The 18,206-nt window shown below is 42.2% G+C and overlaps 1 protein-coding gene across 5 annotated transcripts in view; it reads left to right on the top strand.

Moving 5' to 3' along the window:
• Window positions 1-3,042: 3,042 nt before the first annotated feature.
• Window positions 3,043-18,206, top strand: part of GNG12 (G protein subunit gamma 12) — a 59,133-nt gene continuing 43,969 nt past the window's right edge. For 2 of the 5 annotated variants that reach the window (XM_089515411.1, XM_089515408.1), the window contains exon 1: window positions 3,046-3,240. The gene's annotated coding sequence lies outside the window, so the exon portion shown is untranslated. Of the gene's footprint in view, window positions 3,241-7,846; window positions 8,164-16,481; window positions 16,763-18,206 lie in introns of those variants that run through there. The other 3 variants (XM_089515412.1, XR_016280486.1, XM_089515409.1) reach the window with 3 other exon arrangements.

The raw sequence follows: 18,206 nt of genomic DNA, 5'->3' as shown, positions 1-18,206 counted from the left end.
CAGCATATTCCACTGTCACACAGGTCCTACTGTCAGGAAGTGCCTTCTAATGTTGAGGTGGACCCACTTTTCCTGTAGTAGAATACAGTTGATACTGCACTTTTGTGGCTTTGACTTTTGCGAACTTGAGTATTAATAGATTTGATTAATATGTTCACTCTAGGAATATCTAAGTCCTCCACTGTGACTTTATGGTCAACTTCCACCAAAAGTCATGCTGGAGGAGCTATAGATTCCTAGAGAGAAGACTTCTCTAGGTGTTGTAGGTCCTCCAGTGCCATTCTGTAGTCAACTCCCAGCAGATGTTGACCATAGAGTTGCCCTGCTAGAGGACCCTACAGATTATTAGGGGCGTATTGTCTCCGGTTAAAAAATGTGTTTTCTTGTTTGCGTTTTTTTACTTTTACGGGGATCCTGTGCCCCTAACCCCAGTGAGTGTAGGGGGTAAACTGTACAATATGTTACTACTGATCCATAGATAGGTGGCATGACCACATAAGGTAACTGACAGCAACAGAAAAGTAACTGAGAGCAACAAAAATGAGCTATCTCAGCATGGCTTTCATCATGCGCAGTGGAAACTGCAGAATTTTGACCAAAATGGACTTCTTGTGGTGCCACTTGCAACCATGTATGGCAGTCCTTGTCCAATAGGGAACACATCCTTTCAAAGATTTCAAGTGGAGCACTTTAAACACCAAGATGAGCACAATCTTTACTTTTCAGGTAGAATAGTTGCTTGCCTTTTGTGTTGTTGCCCTTTTTTCTAAAACAGTTCTTCAATCCATGCCTGCCAATGTGTTAGACTATAATACTCATCATCCGCAGCCAGCCATAAAATGCCAAATGTGCCCGTTCTTCTCATGACATGCAACACATTGTTGATCTTTCCTATATATTCTACTTAGAAGGGCAGTATCTGCATTCTCTTTGGAGATATTGCCCTTGTACTTTGCTTCTGGGCTGCCAGTGAGAGTATCTAGTCCAGTGATTCCCAAACGTCGGTCCTCCAGGTGTTTTGGACTTCATCTCCAAAAAGCCCCAGCTTGATTGGTTAAGTGTCAGGAATTCTGGGAACTGAAGTCTAAAAAAACATCTGGAGGACCAAAGTCTGGGAATCACTGATCTAGTCTGATCCAGCTGTGACTTATGGGTACGAGTACAAAGCAGTTCAAGCAGTTGTGCCTGCCTGAGATAGTTGCTGCCACAGTGCAGAATTAATGCATTTGATACCACTTTAACTGCCATGGAACCGAGATCTGTAGTTTGCAGTGGCACCAAAGCTTTCTGACAGCAAAGGGTGCATACACCTTTTCCAGGACATGTACTACATCATTTCAACCTTTTGTCCAGGATGAATTCCAAAACGTCTTCCATTTTGACCATTAATTTACATATATATCTGTTTCTAGCCTTTCTTTTGATATATCATTCCTTTAGCTTGAATGCCCTACATTTTGCGATGCCTTTTCTTCCTTGGTGGTTAGGACATCTAGTCACCCTGAGCTTAAACCATGGGCTGGCCTTAGTCAAGTCACACTCTCTCAGCCTCAAAGGATGGCAGTGACAAGCGCCTCTCAAGAAACTTGCCAAAAAAACAACCACCCATAACAGGTTCCCCTTAGGGTCACCATAAATTGGAATGGATTTGCAGGCACACCACAGGGCGACCAGGCATCTTCCTTGTCCAGGACATGTCCTACATAATTTCAGCCTTCTTTTTATGAGGAATTCCCAAATGTCCTCCATTTTGAGCAGGACTAAGAAGCATTAATTTATAGTTCTATGAGTGCTGTTCACTTTTATTTTCTGTCCAGGAGGGATTCCCAATGTCCTCCATTTTGAGCAGGACTAAGAAGCAGGACCTTTTATTTCTAGAAGCGTTGATAGCTTTTATTTTCTGCCCACGAGGAATTCCCCAAACACCCTCCATTTTGAACACGACTCAATAAGCATTAATTTATAGTTCTAGGAATGTTTGGTAGCTTTTATTCTTATTATTTATTTTCTTATCATCTGAAGGCCCTCATTTTGTGGTGTCTGGTCCTCCTTGGTCCCCTCAGAGTTTCCAAAGGAGGCCTCTCCTCTCAGGCCCCAAACACACCTCAGAAATAATCCAGTTTGAGATCTCTTTAAGGACTAGGGAATCCTGGGAACTGCCGTGCTTATGAGACATATTGAGCCTTCTCTAGAGGGAAAACAGGGGAGAGCCTGAAGTCCAAAACACTGCAGAAATAATCCAGTTTGAGACCACTTTTACTGCCCTAGGGGATTGTGGTAAGTGTCCTCCTGATTGTGCTCTTTAAGGGATTTTGGACTTCAGCTCCCAGAATCCCAGACCATTGGCCAAAGTGGCTGAGGCCTCTGGGAGCTGAAGTCCCCAAAAAAAAAAAAAAATCTCTTAAAGGACACAGTATGGGGACCACTGAGCAAAATCCCAATCTTTCCCAGCTCCAGCTTTAAGGCACTGTTTCCAACCTGACACTGAAAGTCTGCATTCTTCAACCCCCCTTCACTATCCTCCCAGTGCTGCTGATGTTGCTTAAAAACATTCCAGCTAGACAGAGGACGAGGAAGAGGAGGAGGCACTCCTCCACTTATTTTGGACCAGAGGCTTTGTTAAATGAAGTGTTTTGAAGCAACTAAAAGTATGTTCCTGATGCAGAAGAAGGCTGCATGGGTTTGTTTGCGTCTTTTAAAAGCAGCACTTCCCAAACTTTGGCTCTCCAAATGGACTTCAGCTCCCAGAATCCCAGACTATTGGCCAAGGTGGCTGAGCCTTCTGGGAGCTGAAGTCCAAAATACCTGGAGGACTAAAGTTTGGGAATCACTAATGTGTCTATATCCTGCCTTTCTAGCTAAAGGCCCTCGAGGCAGCTGAGCAGTTCTGGGAACAACACTAACAAAAGGGACAGAACTTCAAATCCCAGAATCCCAGGCTATTAGCCAAGGTGCCTGAGGCTTCTGGGAGATGAAGTCCAAATATATCTATCTATATACAGTATCTTAATAAAGGGCACAGTTTGGGGACCACTGCTCTGGGGGAGACAATAAACTACAGCTTCCAGGATTCCCTAGCACTGGGTCTGGGTGTGTTTGGGGCCTGGTCAGCCTCCCTTCCCGAGGCCAGGCGGAGCCATAAGCCGAGAGGAGGAGGAGGAGGAGGAGGAGGAGCAGCAGCAGAGGCCTCTCGGTGGCCCAGAGAGACGGAGGGACGGAGGAGGCACGGCGGCGAAGACGGTAAGCGCTGAGCGGCCTCTGAGGGAGGCGCCGCCACAAAATGGCGGCAGGGCTTCCTTCGCATCCTGAGGGAGCGAGGCGTGGCTGGCTGCTAGGCCCCTGCGAAGGAGCATGGCCCGGGCACGGCTCTGTTATGAGGGGTCCTAGGGAGGAGGCTCAGGGCAAGACCCTGCCTGCTTCCACACTGCGTTAACAATCCGCTTTAATACCGCTTTAGCCGCCCGTGGCGACAGGGATCTGTATTTCCTTGTGGCCCCAGAGCTCCTTGGCACAGAAGGGCTATCTATATATATGTGTGTTTCACAAACACTACAGGTCCAGGGCACACTGCAGAAATAGCCCAGTTTGAGACCGCTTTAACTGCCCTTCTTTGGCTTAGTGCTAGGGAATCCTGGGAATGCTGTACTGTCCGACAGAGAAGGCTAAACGCTTCACAAAAACTACAGTTCCCAGAATCCCATAGGGCAGTTAAAGCAGTGTCAAACTGGGTTAATTCTGGCAGTGGGTTTTGGACCTACAGTTCCCAGGATCCCAGGACAATTGAGCCTATAGTCCGCTTTGACACCGCTTGAGCTGCCATGGCCCAGATATGTTACAGAAATCTGGGAAGGGTAGTTGGTTGTGGAGACAGGAATAATCTGGTTTGACACCGATTTAACTGCCATGGCTCCATGCTATGAAAATCTGGGTATGGGAGTTTGTTGTGGCACCAGAAATAATCCAGTTTGACACCACTTAAACTGCCATGGTTTAATATGCTATGGAAATCTGGGATGGATAGTTTGTTTTGGCACCAGGAATAATCCAGTTTGACATCACTTTAAGAAGTTAAAGATGATTATTTCTGGCGCCACAACAAACTGCCATCTCCATAGTTTCATAGCACGGAGCCATGGCAGTTTGTGGTGTCAAACTAGATTATTTCTGGCACCACAACAAATTGCCATCTGCAGAATTTTAAAGCATGGAGGCATGTCAGTTAAAGTAGTGTCAAACTGGATTATTTCTGGTGCCACAACAAACTGCCCTTCCCAGAATTTCATAGCATGCAGCCATAGCAGTTAAAGCAGTGTCAAATCAGATTATTTCTGGTGCCACAACAAACTGCCATTCCCAGAATTTTATAGAATGGAGCCATGGACATTAAAGCGGTGTTAAACTGGATTATCTCTGCAGTGTGGAAGCATCCCGTGTGAACACCTTCCACTTCATAAATAGAGCACAACAGGATCCCCACATGTTTCCCTCGATGGGGTGCTAGAATTTGCAATTTAAGGAGGAATTTTTTGCCAGAGAGAGAGAGAGAGAGTTCCTCTGTGGCCTCCAGGCAAACTGCAGATCCCAAAATTCAATGGGTGTGGCTGTGGTAGTTACAGTGGAAGCATAGTACTAATGTGCAAGAGGATCCAGGTCAAGGGCCTCCATAAGCTAGTCTCTTGTTTCCCACATGGAGATCAGACAGGTTGTTGTGGTTGTTGTGTGCCTCCAAGTAATTTTTGGCTTGTGGTGACCCTAAGGGGGACCTATCATGGAGTTTTGTTGGCAAGATTTGTTCATAAGGGGTTTGCCATTGCCATCCTCTGAGGCTGAGAGCGTGTGACTTGCCCAAGGCCAGCCAGTGGGTGTCAGGGCCAAGCTGGGAATCAAACCCTGGTCTCCAGAGTTGTAGCCGAACACTCAAACAACTACACCACACTGCTGTCTGGAAGCATAGTACTGTGGTTGTATAGTGTCAGAGGACCCAGGGTCAGGTCAAGGATCTGTATAAGATAGTATCTTGTTTCCCACATGGAGGTCAGATAGGTGGTAGTGATTGTTGTTGTGTCCGTCCAAGTCATTTTTGATTTATGGCGACCCTAAGGGCAACCTATCCTGTGATATTCTTGATAAGATTTGTTTAGAGGAAGTTTGCCATTGCCTTCCCCTGAGGCTGAGAGAGTGTGACCTGCCCAGGGTCACCCACTGGGTTTACAAAGCCGAGTGAAGATTAAAACTCTGTTCTCCAGAGTCGTAGTCTAACGATCAAACCACTACGCAACGCTAGGTCCAGACAGTTTTGGGAGTAGTGTTTTGGCCTCTCATAAGAATTCTGCCCTCTAATGAAATTTTCCTTCATTCTCCAAATTTCTAACTTGGCAGTAACTTAGAATGGAATAGAATAGCAAAGACACATAGCATTAGAAGAGACCCCAAAGGCTATCTAGTCCAACCTCCCACCATGCAGGAACTCACAAAGCATCCTCGAAAGATGGCCATCCAGCCTCTGTTTAAAGAACTCCAAAGAAGGAGACTCCACCACTTTCCAAGGCAGTATGTTCCAATGTCAAACAGCTCTTATTCTTAGGAAGTTCCTCCTAATGTTGAGGTAGATTGTCTTTTTTCCTGTACTTTGAATGCGTTGCTCTGGATCCTGTTCTTTGGACCAGCAGAAAACAAGCTTGCTCCATCCTCAATATAGCACCCTTTCAGATACTTAAACAGGGCTATCATATCACCTCTTAACCTTCTCTTCTCCTGGCTAAACATACCCTGCTCCTTAAGTCTCTCCTCATAGGGCAAGATGGTTTCCACCCCTTTCACAATTTTGGTTGCCTTCCTCTCTAAACCTCATGCTTCCATTTGGACATATTCCAGCTTGTCCACATCTTTCTTGAACAGTGATGCTGAATTTAAACCTTTTGAGCATTATTTTAGAAGCAACTGGATGCTCAGTCCCTCAAGACATTGCTCAATACAATGACAGAATAAAATTATATCCCTTATATCAAATGACAAAATCAAGGCTTGCTTTTTGGAATTAATATATATATATTTAGTATTTTCAAGCTATGAATGCTTGAATCTGTGGATGAAGAATCCATGAATACAGAGTGCCGACTACAGTTTAGGTACCCAAAGAAAAGGGGCAGGCAAGGCTACCAAGGGAATTGAACACAGCTCATGTAAGAGGTCCAAGTGTGAGTGACTTTCAGTGTCTTGCTGTCTGCAGTGCTAGAAATTTGGGGTTTGAAGGAAAAATTAATTGGGGAACAGAACTCGTATTTGGAAGGGCAATGCCCACAGTCCCCCTCCTTCATACTGAAACAGGTGCTTCGAGAAAGACCACAAGCATGAAAATAAGAGAAGGTCACTTGCTAGTCACTGATGGTCTCTAAACCTCATGCTTCCATTTGGCTGTGATGAGATATTAAACAGCTGATGGTTCGTTCCTTCATGATGTCTGGTCTGTTGTTTAACAGATCTATCCCTCACGATGTCTAGTCTCCTGTCTTACAGTGCTCAGTTTTAGAAATTCATTACCTATTCTGGAAAGAAGTAGAGCGGTATGAGGTTGCCACCGATTTGACTGGACTGTCCGTGTTCCAGAGCCATAGGTGACGGAAAGAGATGAAATGGACCAATATAAACCATTAGTGAAACATTGTAGGGTTCGGGCACTGTGTGTGTATGTGTGTGTGTGTTAATTGATGTTTGTTATGGTGTTTAAGCTACCAGTGAGATATGGGGGAAATGTCAGGAGGAAACAGTGCTTCACTCAGTCCAGCTTCAGAGTGTCCTTGTTGTACAGTTGGCCTTCTGTATCCACGGATTCAACCATCCACAGTTTGGAAATATTTAAAAATATAAATACATTCCCAAAAGCAAACCTTGATTTTGCCATTTTATATAAGGGACACCATTTTAGTCTGCCACTGCATATAATGGGACCTGAACATCGACGGATTTTGTTATCCACGGGGGGGGGGGGGTAGTTCTGGAACTAAACTCTAGCGGATAACAAGAGCCCACTGTATTATCTGTCCCTTAAAAAGCCTTGCTGTCCTGGTTCACAGCAGGGAAGTATATACTAGGTTTGAGAACATTTGGCCTGAGGAATTGAACTCCAATTCCTTTCAGCTCCAGCCAGCCTGGCTTGAAGAGTCAGAGGTTCCTCAGTCCTGCTATAAGCTATAGATTAGGGGTTTCTTGTCGAATTCTGTTGTTCTTTGGTTGGATGCATACATTGTCCCTTGTGGAAAGTCAGAGAATTTGGTATGTGACGGCTGCTTAACCTATATACTACATAACATGCTGGGTGAATAGTATCTGATTCTTATGAAAAACATGATGCTTAAGTAGGACTACTGGTAAGTGGTACCATTCAGTTCACCAGTGCAGCTGTTACAGAATACTGTGGCTGCTCCTGGTTAAATGAAATAGTTGCTATAGTGGCTGAAAGGGGTGAATGATGCTGGCTTGTGACACTTTGTGTTCATTTTTGTTGTTAACTGTCATGTTGTGGTTTGTGCCCTACTCTGTCTTTGCTTTGGAGAAGTTGCTACTAAAGAATAGCAGGAGTAGCGCTTTACGTGTAGTATTTCAGCTTTATTTTATTTTTTACTTCATTTTATTCTTTTATTTTGTCAAGCAAATGCCTGTATCCTTGATGGTGAAGCGTCAGAATGGCAGAATTTGTCAATGAAAGCAAACAGTTGTTTCTTACAGATGTGTGGGAATAAAAGGCAAACAATCCTGAATAAAGGGTGTGTGCAATGTGGTTTTTCAGTTTCTGCTTTTCCTCAAGCCTCTTGTTTCATTTCTGCCAAACTCCTGTGTGTTTTTGCAGGAAGGTTTGATAAAACTCCACCCATCTCTTGTCCTGATGCTGTTGCAACAAAAAAGAGGAAGTGGTTGTTCCAGTCTGAACAATCTGTGACTGTGGACTGTGAGTCGTAGAAGAAGAATAAACATTGCATTCCCACCATTGCTGGAAGTGCAATGTTCGCTGGATATTAACTGAATTTTCCCCAGAGGAGAACAGCGTGATTGTCAGGAGTCTATACATTTTTTATCTTGGCATTCCCAGCTGACCATAAGTTATGCGACCAGGTTTTTAGAAACTGATTGGGATGAAGTTTAATGTCATACAGTGCTGTTTTTAAGGTTTGTATATAGCCTTCTAATGAATTTTAATGTTTACTGTTTTAATGTTAGAAATGATTTATTTCCTTTTAAAATAGCACGTTTGTAGTTCTATTTGTTTTGTTTTTAATTTGTATTGTTTTTAAATATGTTGTTAGCTATCTGGAGTTCTCCTATTACTGAGAGAAAGATGGGACATCATAATGATGATGATATGATAATGATAATGATAATAGCAGCAACCATAAAGCCTCCCTTCTTCATTGTCCTGAGAATGTGGGAAGTGGAGAAGCCTTTTCTATTGCACTCAGTACACTTTTTGTCTATGCCAGAGTTCAGCACAGCAGGAGAAACACACCCTTCTCTGGCTGGAGAGAAGAGTAAGTTGCATCTTGTTTCTGCCTGCAAGCTTAGGACCATAGCAAGGTTTCCTCCTTCTTCTCTTCTCCTCTCTCCCTCTCTCATCTGAGAGAAGAAAGAGGGTTTCTCATATTGCACTGAGGCCTGCTAACCAGAAAGCCTAGTCACAAGCAAAATGTGAGGGCAGCACATATAGGAGTTATTGAACGTGTTCTGTCATGTTTAATGTAAGTCTTGCTTGTGATGGAAATACAAGGTTTACCACATAGCAAAATCTTGCCAAACTGGCTTAAACTCTTCTTACTCATTAGCTGCTTCAGGTCAACGCTTTAAAAATTTATCTTCAGCAAGAATATTCTGTTTTGTATGCATATGCCTTGTTCGATTGCAATCACGGGCTCATTATTCTTTCATCTGACATGAACATATTTTCTGTGTTAACGCTTTGGGGGTGTTACAGTTTTGTTCATTTTTGTTCAGCTCCACAGCTGCAGGAATTAATATTCTCATTAGAATTTGAAGCTAGCTTTGTTAGTAATCCATCAGTTTTGGCTGTTTCTTATTTATGTCTTGCTTTCCCCTTAAATTTAAGGTCCATTTAGAACCCCCCCAACCCCAGATTAAAATGCAACTAACAAAAATGATGTTAAAATGTAATTAACATAGAGTTAAAATTATTTTTAAAGTATGCATTTGAAACACTACAAATAAAAATAGTACAGCACACTATTAAAAGCTCTTTCCTTATAAACAATCAGTTCTCCAAACAAAGCCTGTCAGAACAGAAAAATCTTCACCTGTCAAGGGAAAGTTCACAAGCTCCCAAGAAAGGGAATTCAGGCCTGGGAACAATCACCATGAAGGATGTCTCCTCACCAGATTTGCTTTTGAAGGCAGCAGGACTGAACCTTACCCAAATACCTCACTTTACGGAGATTCATACTGGAAGATAGGCTTCTTAACATGGCCTTGACCCAAGCCATACAGAGCTTTGTAAATCACTGCCAGCAAATCAGTTTTGTGGAAAAGACTTCCATAGGTCTTAGCATAACAGTGTTGGCTTTAAACATGCATGTGCTGTCAACTGATTTCCTAGAGATTCAGCAAATTATAATTTTTAGGAATTGAACTACACTCATTAATTTAATTTCTTTCTAAATTTAAAAAAATATCTCAAAGCTTTAGGAAGCATGATGACAGCATTCAATGTTCATGTCCATTCATTATGATTAATCATTCATTTTTATTTGATCGATTTTCAATAAGGAAATGAAAAGCAGTTTGGAAACTGAAAGTTACTTCATTCTCATTCTAGCTCTTGTCAAGGTGGAAGTCTTTAAAGTCTAGCACTTTAGTGGCAATTGAAACCACATTTACCTCAGAATATATATTCTAAAACACAGTAGCACTTACTTTTGAATAAACTTACCATATACATGGTTGTGTTGCAGTTTTTTAAAAAAAGCAAAAGCAAATCAGGTAGACCTCAGTTAATGAAGTAGCTGTGCTCCTGGGCAATACTTCTTTAGCATAAACTTTGGTACCAAGAGACAGAAATAATGTAGAAGGAAATAATGGGGATAAATTCCTACACCCGTTCCCACTATGATTTAAGGTAAATCGCAGATAAGTTTATATGACTGTCGTTCCCATTTGAAACTGGTTCCGATCCTATTTTGATCTATTTCTGTTGTGATAAAGCGAGGCAAATGCAACCCCCCTGCAAACCCCTGGTTTTTCCAGACACATTCCAAAGTTTCTTAGCGGTTCTTTTGAAAATAATCGATACCAAAATGGGTTCAACAAGTGGGAACAACAAACCTAAATCGCATCATTCTTGAGGGGGGGGACTAATGACAGAGGGGTGTTTACTATCCCACCTCGGTTTTTGTTAGATCCACCATTTCCCCCCCTCAGAGCTGCCTTTGTGTTTGTGATGTGACCTATGGGCGCATGGTGTATATTTTTAAAATAAAATTGATAGAAGATTTGATTAATTGATTTTGTAAGTAGTTGCAAAACCAATTAATCGAATCTTCTATCAATTTTTTAAAAATAAAAGTGATCGAAGATTTGATTTTGCAACTACAGTCATCCCTCCATATTTGCGGATTTGATATTTGCGGATTTGATTATTCCTGGATTTGATTAATAGGTTCTCTCTAGGAATATCTAGGTCTTCCAGTGCAACTCTATGGTCAACTTTAACTAAAAGTTGCACTGAAAGACTTAGAGATTCCTAGAGAGGATACACTACTAGGCATTTATGGTCAGTATCTCTCAGACGTTGGCCACAGAGTTACCCTGGAGGACCTAGAGATTCCTAGAGAGGTGCCCTTTCAGGTAAAAACATGGTGTTTTTGTTATTTGCAGTTTTTCCATATTCACAGGGGTCTTGTGCCCCTAACCCTAGTGAATATGGAGGGACAAGTGTACTTGCCTTGCTGTTTGCAAGTAGTTGCAAAACCACTGAACCACATCTTCTATCATTTTTTTTTAAAGTTCCCAAGCTGGGCTGCGCTGGCTGCAGCTTATGCCGCTGATGATGCAAAGATGATTGACATGCATTTTGAAGTGGCACAAACTAGTGGGAACGACAATCGTGCCAAAAAAGAAGCTATTATAAGGCGATAACGAAAAGATCCACTTTCATAGTGGGAACGATGGACCTTTTGGAATTGATTACCAACACAGAGCAAAGGCAAATTGGAAATTGGTTTAAAGTGTATGTGGGAATGAGCCCCATGTTTCAAAAAACCTTTTATCCAAAACTAACAATATGGTCAGGTGAAATGAAGTAGCCAGGCCAGGTAAGCCTTTCACAAGAGACCACTTGAAATCTTCTTCTTGTCCTTCCTATTTTCCATCACCAGCCAGCACTTTTTTAAAAAATAATTTCCATTTTATGCCCAAATGTATAGCTCTGTGCTTTAAAATGCTGAGCGTAGCTGGTGAGGTAAGCTTATCTGCTTTTCCTCTTTTTCTCTGTTTTGCTGTTCATACATGCCCCATAAGGGATTCTGGAGCCAGTTGCTGGTTGCCTTACCTGTTGCAGTCAGGTACACACAGCAACAGAAGAATCAGCTAGAGCAGTGGTCCTCAAATTGTGCTTTTAAAGGGATTTTGGACTTCAGTTCCCAGAATCTCAGACTATTGGCCAACATGGCTGAGGCTTCTAGGAGCAGAAGTCCAAAATCTCTTAAAGGACACAGTTTGGGGACCACTGAGCTACAGCAAAATCCCAATCTTTCCTAGCTCCAGCTTTACTGCATTGTTTACAATCTGACACTGAAAGTCTGCATTCCTCAACCCCCCTTCACTATCCTTCCGCTGCTGCTGCTGCTGATAATAATAATAATAATAATAATAATAATAATAATAATAATAATAATAATAATATTTATTTACTTATACCCCGCTCTTCAGCCAAAAGGCTATCAGAGTGGCTTACAAATTGTTAATTGGACATTTCCCTGCCCTCAGAGGACGAGGAAGAGGAGGAGGTGCTTCTTTCCCTATGGCTTTGTTAAATGAAGAGTGCCTGTAATTTAAAAGTATGTTCCTGATGCGGACGACTGTATGGGTTTGTTGCTTCTTTTAAAGCAGCACTTTTCAAACTTTTGCTCTCCAGATATTCTGGACTTCAGCTCTCAGAATTCCTGACTGTTGGCCAAGGTGGCTGGGCCTTCTAGGAACTCAAGTCCAAAATATCTGGAGGCCCAAAGTTTGGGAATCACTGTTTTAAAGTATCTATATCCTGCCTTTCTAGCTAAAGGCCCCCAAGGCAGCTAACAATAAGACTGAGCAATTATAAGAACAAAACTAACAAAAAGGACAGAAGAGTAGTCCCATACAATAGGACACAACTTTGCATGTGTTCGTAAAACCCACGGAAGCAGTCAGGTTTTTACAGATAATTGAAGGACAAGTGGTAATGGAACCAATCTGGTCTCTTCTGGGAGGGCATTTCATGCAGAAGGTTCCATGACTGAAGGCAGTATTTCTGCTGTGTGCTTTTGTCATGCCTCTGGTGTTAATAGGAAAGGTGATCCTTAAGCTGATTGTTTGGGGTTTTAAGGATCAGAGGTGAAGGGGACTTGGGAAGTCTAACCCCTTGCCTCAGGACAGAATATCCAATGCAGGATGCAACTACAGATGGCCACCCACCTACTGTTTAAATGCCTCTAGTAAAGGAAAACTCACAATGTCCTTAGGCAGTCTGCTCCAGTACCTAAAAGTTCTTCCCGTTACCATTGCCCTAATGTTTAGTTGAAATATGTTTCGCTGCAGTTTCCGCCTACTCATTCTACTGTAGTTTTTTGCTCCAGAACATGAGAGAACATTTCTGCTGTGTCTTTTGTGTGGCAGAAGCTTTCCAGAGACTGAAAGACATCTATTTTATCTACTTTAGTCTTCTTTTATCCATGATAAACATAACCAACTCTTTCAATAATTTCTCCTAACATTTGGTTTTCAGTCCCCTCAACATCTTGGTTGCCTAAGACTTGTTTCATGTGCATTGCTGCCATTACACATTTCCACCATTTTATGTGCGCTTCATAATTTTATTTTGTTGTGCAGCCCTTCACACTTCTGGTGAATTTTATTTTGTCGGTTTTGGTCCTCGATTCCATTCCAACAAGATAATTTTGAATGTGGTTCTGGTGTTACTAGTGATCTTGAACGTCATCTACAAATCTGATAAGCATTACCTCTTCTAGGTAATTTATAAAAATGTTGAATAGCACAGGGCTTAACATAGAGCATTGTAGCACTCCATTGAAGACATCACTCTAGGCTAATTTGTTGTTTGTTGTTGTTGTGTATTTTCAAATCATTTCCAACTTATGGCTACCCTAAGACAAAAAGGGATTCCACCTAAACATTAAGAAGTACTGGTGGTAAGAATGGTTTGATAGTGGAATCTCTTAGTATGGTGGAGTCTCCTTCTTTGGAGGTCTTTAAACAGAGGCTGGATGGCCATATGTATTATTTATTTATTTATTTATTTTTATCCCGCCTTTTTCTGGGACCCAAGGCGGCTAACAACATATATAAAACATATTAAAACAGCAATTAAAATTGTACAATTAAAATCATAAAACATATAAAAATTACAAATATAAAATTTTAAACATACAAAGTTAAAAATAATAATCTAAAACCAACCCCCCTCATCTCCCAATAAAACCAATAAATAAAAATGTCTTCGCCTGCCGGTCAAAGGCCAGCATTGAGGGCCTAGCCTAGTCTCCCATGGAAGGGAGTTCCACAGGGTGGGAGCAGCCACTCTCTCTCATGCCCTCACCAGGCAAGCCTGGGATAGTGGTGGGACCAAGGGAAAGCTCTCTCCTGAGATCTTAGGTCTCTAAGTGGTTTGTATGGGGAGATACGATCTCTCAGACTGGACCTAAGCCATGTAGGGTTTTATAGGTCAGGACCATCACTTTGAATTGTTCTCAGAAACAAACTAGTAGCCAGTGAAGCTGATTCAATACAGGGGTTACACGTTCCTTGTAACTGGCTCCAGTCAGCATTCTAGCTGTGGCATTTTGAACCCGCTGAAGTTTCCAGTGTCCAAAGGCAGCCCCACATAGAGCATGTTACAGTAGTCCAAACGGGATGTAACCAAAGTATGTGTCACTGTAGCCAGGTCTTGACGTCTCAAGGAATGGGTGCAGCTGGCGCACAAGTTTTAATTGTGCAAATGCACTCCTGGCCACTGCTGAAACCTGGACATCCAGGCTCAGAGTTGAGTCCAGGAGCACACTCAAGCTGAGCCTGAGATTTCAAGGAGAGGCTGAATCCCTGATCTGCCTTATGACTAACCAGGAGCACCTCTGTCTTGTCTGGATTACGCTTCAATTTGTTTGCCCTCATCCAGTCTATTACTGATAGCAGACACTGGTTTAGTATGGATATAGCTTCCTTGGAATCAGATGGGAAGAAGAGAGTTGGGTGTCATCCGCATACTGGTAACACTGCACCCAAAACTCCAGATGACCTCTCCCAGCAGTTTCATGTAGATGTTAAACAGCGGCCAAGAAGTCAAACAGGAGTCTCCCACCACCACCTTCTGGGTCCGTCCCTCCAAGAAAGACCAGAACCACTGCATAACAGTGCCACCAAGTCCCATCTCAGAAAGGCGGCTCAGAATGATACCATGGCTGATGGTATCGAAAGCCACTAAGAGATCTAACAGGACCAACAGGGACACACTCCCCATGTCCAGTTCCCTACGAAGGTCATCCACCAAGGTGACCAAAGCTGTCTCTGTGGCATAGCCAGGCATGAAGCCAGATTGAAATGGATCTTGATAATCTGTTTCATCCAGAAATCCCTGGGAGGCCACTACTTGCTCCAGAACCTTGCCCAAGAATGGAATATTAGAGACTGGCCGATAGTTATCAAGGATGGCGAGATCCAGGCAGGTCTTTTTCCGAAACTGCTTCACCACAGCTTCCTTTAGGCAGGATGGAAATTTGCCTTGCTGTAGTGAAGCATTCACCACTCCCTTTACCCACTCAGTAAGTCCCCCTCTAGCTAATTTCAAAAGCCAGGAAGGGCAAGATTCCAGTATGCACACGGTGGCCCTCATTTCTCCAAGGATCATATCCAGATCCTCAGTCTGCACAAATTGAAACTTATCCAATAATATGGGACAAGCTGGTGCTATGGTTACATCCACTGGAACTGTCCAAACTACAGCATCCAAGCGAGCTGTTGGGTGGTCTTTTGTTTCCCTCTTGGGGTCCAGAATGTAAGAGGCCCTTGACAACTCGAAACACCTCTGCTGGATGACACTGTGCAGACATAATGGTGGCAAAAAAGTATAGTTTCTTAGCTGCCACCACTGCCATGGCATAGGCTTTCCAGTGGGTTCTAGCCCGTGTTTGGTCGGATTCACTCTTGAGTCTTCTGCCAAACTATAGTTTCCGTCCCACTCGTTTCATCATCAGCTCCCTGGTAAACCAGAAGGCACGTCTAGCTCCACTTTGTGTGAGAGGACACTTAGGGGCAATTGCGTCCACTGCCCTGGCCATTTCCCTATTTCAGATATCAGCCAGGGCTTCGAGAGGTACTGGGGATGTGAATATGTGGCTCACCCAAGTCACCCAGTGATTTTTCCATGGCTGAGCAATGACTCGAACCCTCGAGTCATTGTCCAACTTTTAAACCACTACACTACACAATACAGAGCCATTAATGAACATTTCAGTGAATATGGTTGTTCAACTACTTGAGGATACATACAATCATTTATTGGGTAATCTATATTTTAACATCTTATCAAGAAGATGCTGAATGGAGGCATGTAGTCCTTTAAGTTGGTAGAAACAATCTTGACTCCTGCTGCAACTTGCACCTCCAGCAGCAATATCAGAATCAGAGGCTCCTCAAGTTGTGAGCCTGTATTTTAAGAGAGACTGCAATCTCAGTCTTGAGGAACTGCTGATATTTGAAATATATAACAGAATCTTGTCATCTTGTTGCATGCCTTCAAGTCATTTTCATGCCATGGTGATCCTAAGGCAAACTATCACAGGGTTTTCTGGTAAGATTTGCTCAGAGGGGTTTACCATTGCTTCCTCTGAGGCTGAGAGAGTATGACTTGCTCAAGGCCATCCTGTGGGCTACCATGGCTGAGCTGGAATTTGAACCCTGGTCCCTAGAGTTGTAGTCCAGTGCTTAAACCAATATATTATGCTCTCTCTTTAGTTCATTCTATCTAATGTAATTACAGTATTGCTGGTTTTCTCAGTATAAATATCAAATGGGCAGGTAGCCATGTTAGTCTGTCTTTTGACACCTTAAAAGACTAACATGTTTTGTCTGGTATAAACATACAGCTGATGAAGTGAGCCATATTACAAGAAAACCTATGATAAATGCAACTTTTTATTATTTTAAAGTACCACCAGACTATTAGCTGTTTTTATTAAAATGAATTCATTAAAAAAAAAATTCTGGAAGGACAACATGAACACAAACAATGAATGGGTAACTTGAATTGGGAAAATGTGACCCCCCTCTCATAATAGACACAATAGCTTGAGGAAAGAAAGCTGGATCCTGCACAAGAAATAAGCAACAGATGTGCAACTATTGTGCAACAAAAATCTGTAAAAAAAAAAAAGTAAATTAATTGTGACAGTTTGGTTGATTCCAGAGCTCCAGAAGTTCAGAGGTCCTGAGGTTAAATACACAGAGAGAGAAAGAGAAAGAGAGAAACAGCAATTCTATACCAGTTTACTTAGAAGTAAGTCTTACATTTTTCAGTGGGGCTTACACTCATGAAATTATAATGAGGATTGCAACCTCAGTCATGCCTGATTTTCCTTCTGGTAGGTTTCTACGTACAAGATACCATTTCCAAACCTAATAGTGTTGGCGCAAAAGTCTTCTGTATGGACTGTTGGTTACACGCAAACTGTTAGTGTAGTTTTATCCTCTTTTGTACCAATAAACAAACTATAATATCCACGTGATTTGATGAACCATGAAGGGCAGTGTGGCTTGTATAATTTTTCAATGACTTATCTTATTTTTATCTTGCTTCAAATTGTTTCCATATTAGCCTATCAAAGGGGGGAGGGTGGCTTGATGTAGCTATGCAATGCATAAAAGCAGTTGTGTTCAGATTAATACCAGACAGCTGTGTATACAGGGTTATCTCCCTTCTGGAAAACTGTGGAATCAAGCAACTAGTAGTTTCTTATTTACTAATTTCTCATTTTCAAACTCTTTAATAATACACATAACCAATAGATACTTGCCCGAGGACATTAGTGATCACCTGGTGCGTTGGTACAGCAAATCCCGAGAGAATTAACAGCTTTTGGGTTTGAGAGCAGAATATAATTTTATGCTAATAAAATGCCTATTTTGTTATGAACTCCAGTCGCTCCAGTTAAAATATCTAGTTGGGAAAACAAAAAACAAAAAAGAAGAGCATTTGAAGGCAGGTACTACATAGTATGTTGGGGACAGATAGTTTCTTGACATTGCTTTTTCTAGCTATGCAGGGATTTAAAAAACGTGGGTTTTCACTACCCAGCCTGACATTCTGTTCTCCACATGAAATACAGAGCTGAATCTCTAAGTAGAAAATTCATAGCAAAGGGTAATTAAACCGCTCTGTGTTGAGGTAGTGCTTAAAGCAGTGGATGGGAATTAAGCAGCCCCCCAGTTATTGCTGGGATGCAGCTCCTAGCATTGCCTAAACCTTGTCTTGCATGGCTCAGAGAACAGGTAGTGTCTGTTAATGAACTGTTCTCCTGTTTCATGGTCAACCCCTTGCTAAACCAGAATTGCAGCACTTAACAAAAAGACGCTATACGTGATCTTGCATTCCTGATTGATAGTCATCTGTGAATGTTTCTGCAGCCAAGCAAGTAAAGCCCGTGGTTATAGTTTACTTTTCCTAAAATGCCAGTAACTTGGAGGAATACAACTGTGTGTGTTAGATGAAAACAAATAATGCCAGGTTATATATATCCATATCCATGATCAGCTGTGTAGGGTTCTCTGTGATCTTTAACAAATTGCTGTGAGCAAGTTGCAAAAGTACAGAAAAAGTGTGCGCGCATGCACACATGCACACACACACACACACATATACACACATAAACACATACATGACCTGTTTTGCATACTACTGTACCACTTCAAACTGATGTACATGTTTGAATGCAGTAAGGAGT

This window comes from Sceloporus occidentalis, unplaced genomic scaffold (genome assembly GCF_023333645.1).
Source record: "Sceloporus occidentalis isolate IW3139 unplaced genomic scaffold, rSceOcc1.0.p SCAF_3, whole genome shotgun sequence".
NCBI classification, from domain to species: Eukaryota; Metazoa; Chordata; class Lepidosauria; order Squamata; family Phrynosomatidae; genus Sceloporus; species Sceloporus occidentalis.
Note: the sequence above shows the minus strand (reverse complement) of the source record. Positions and strands in the feature narration are given on the sequence as shown.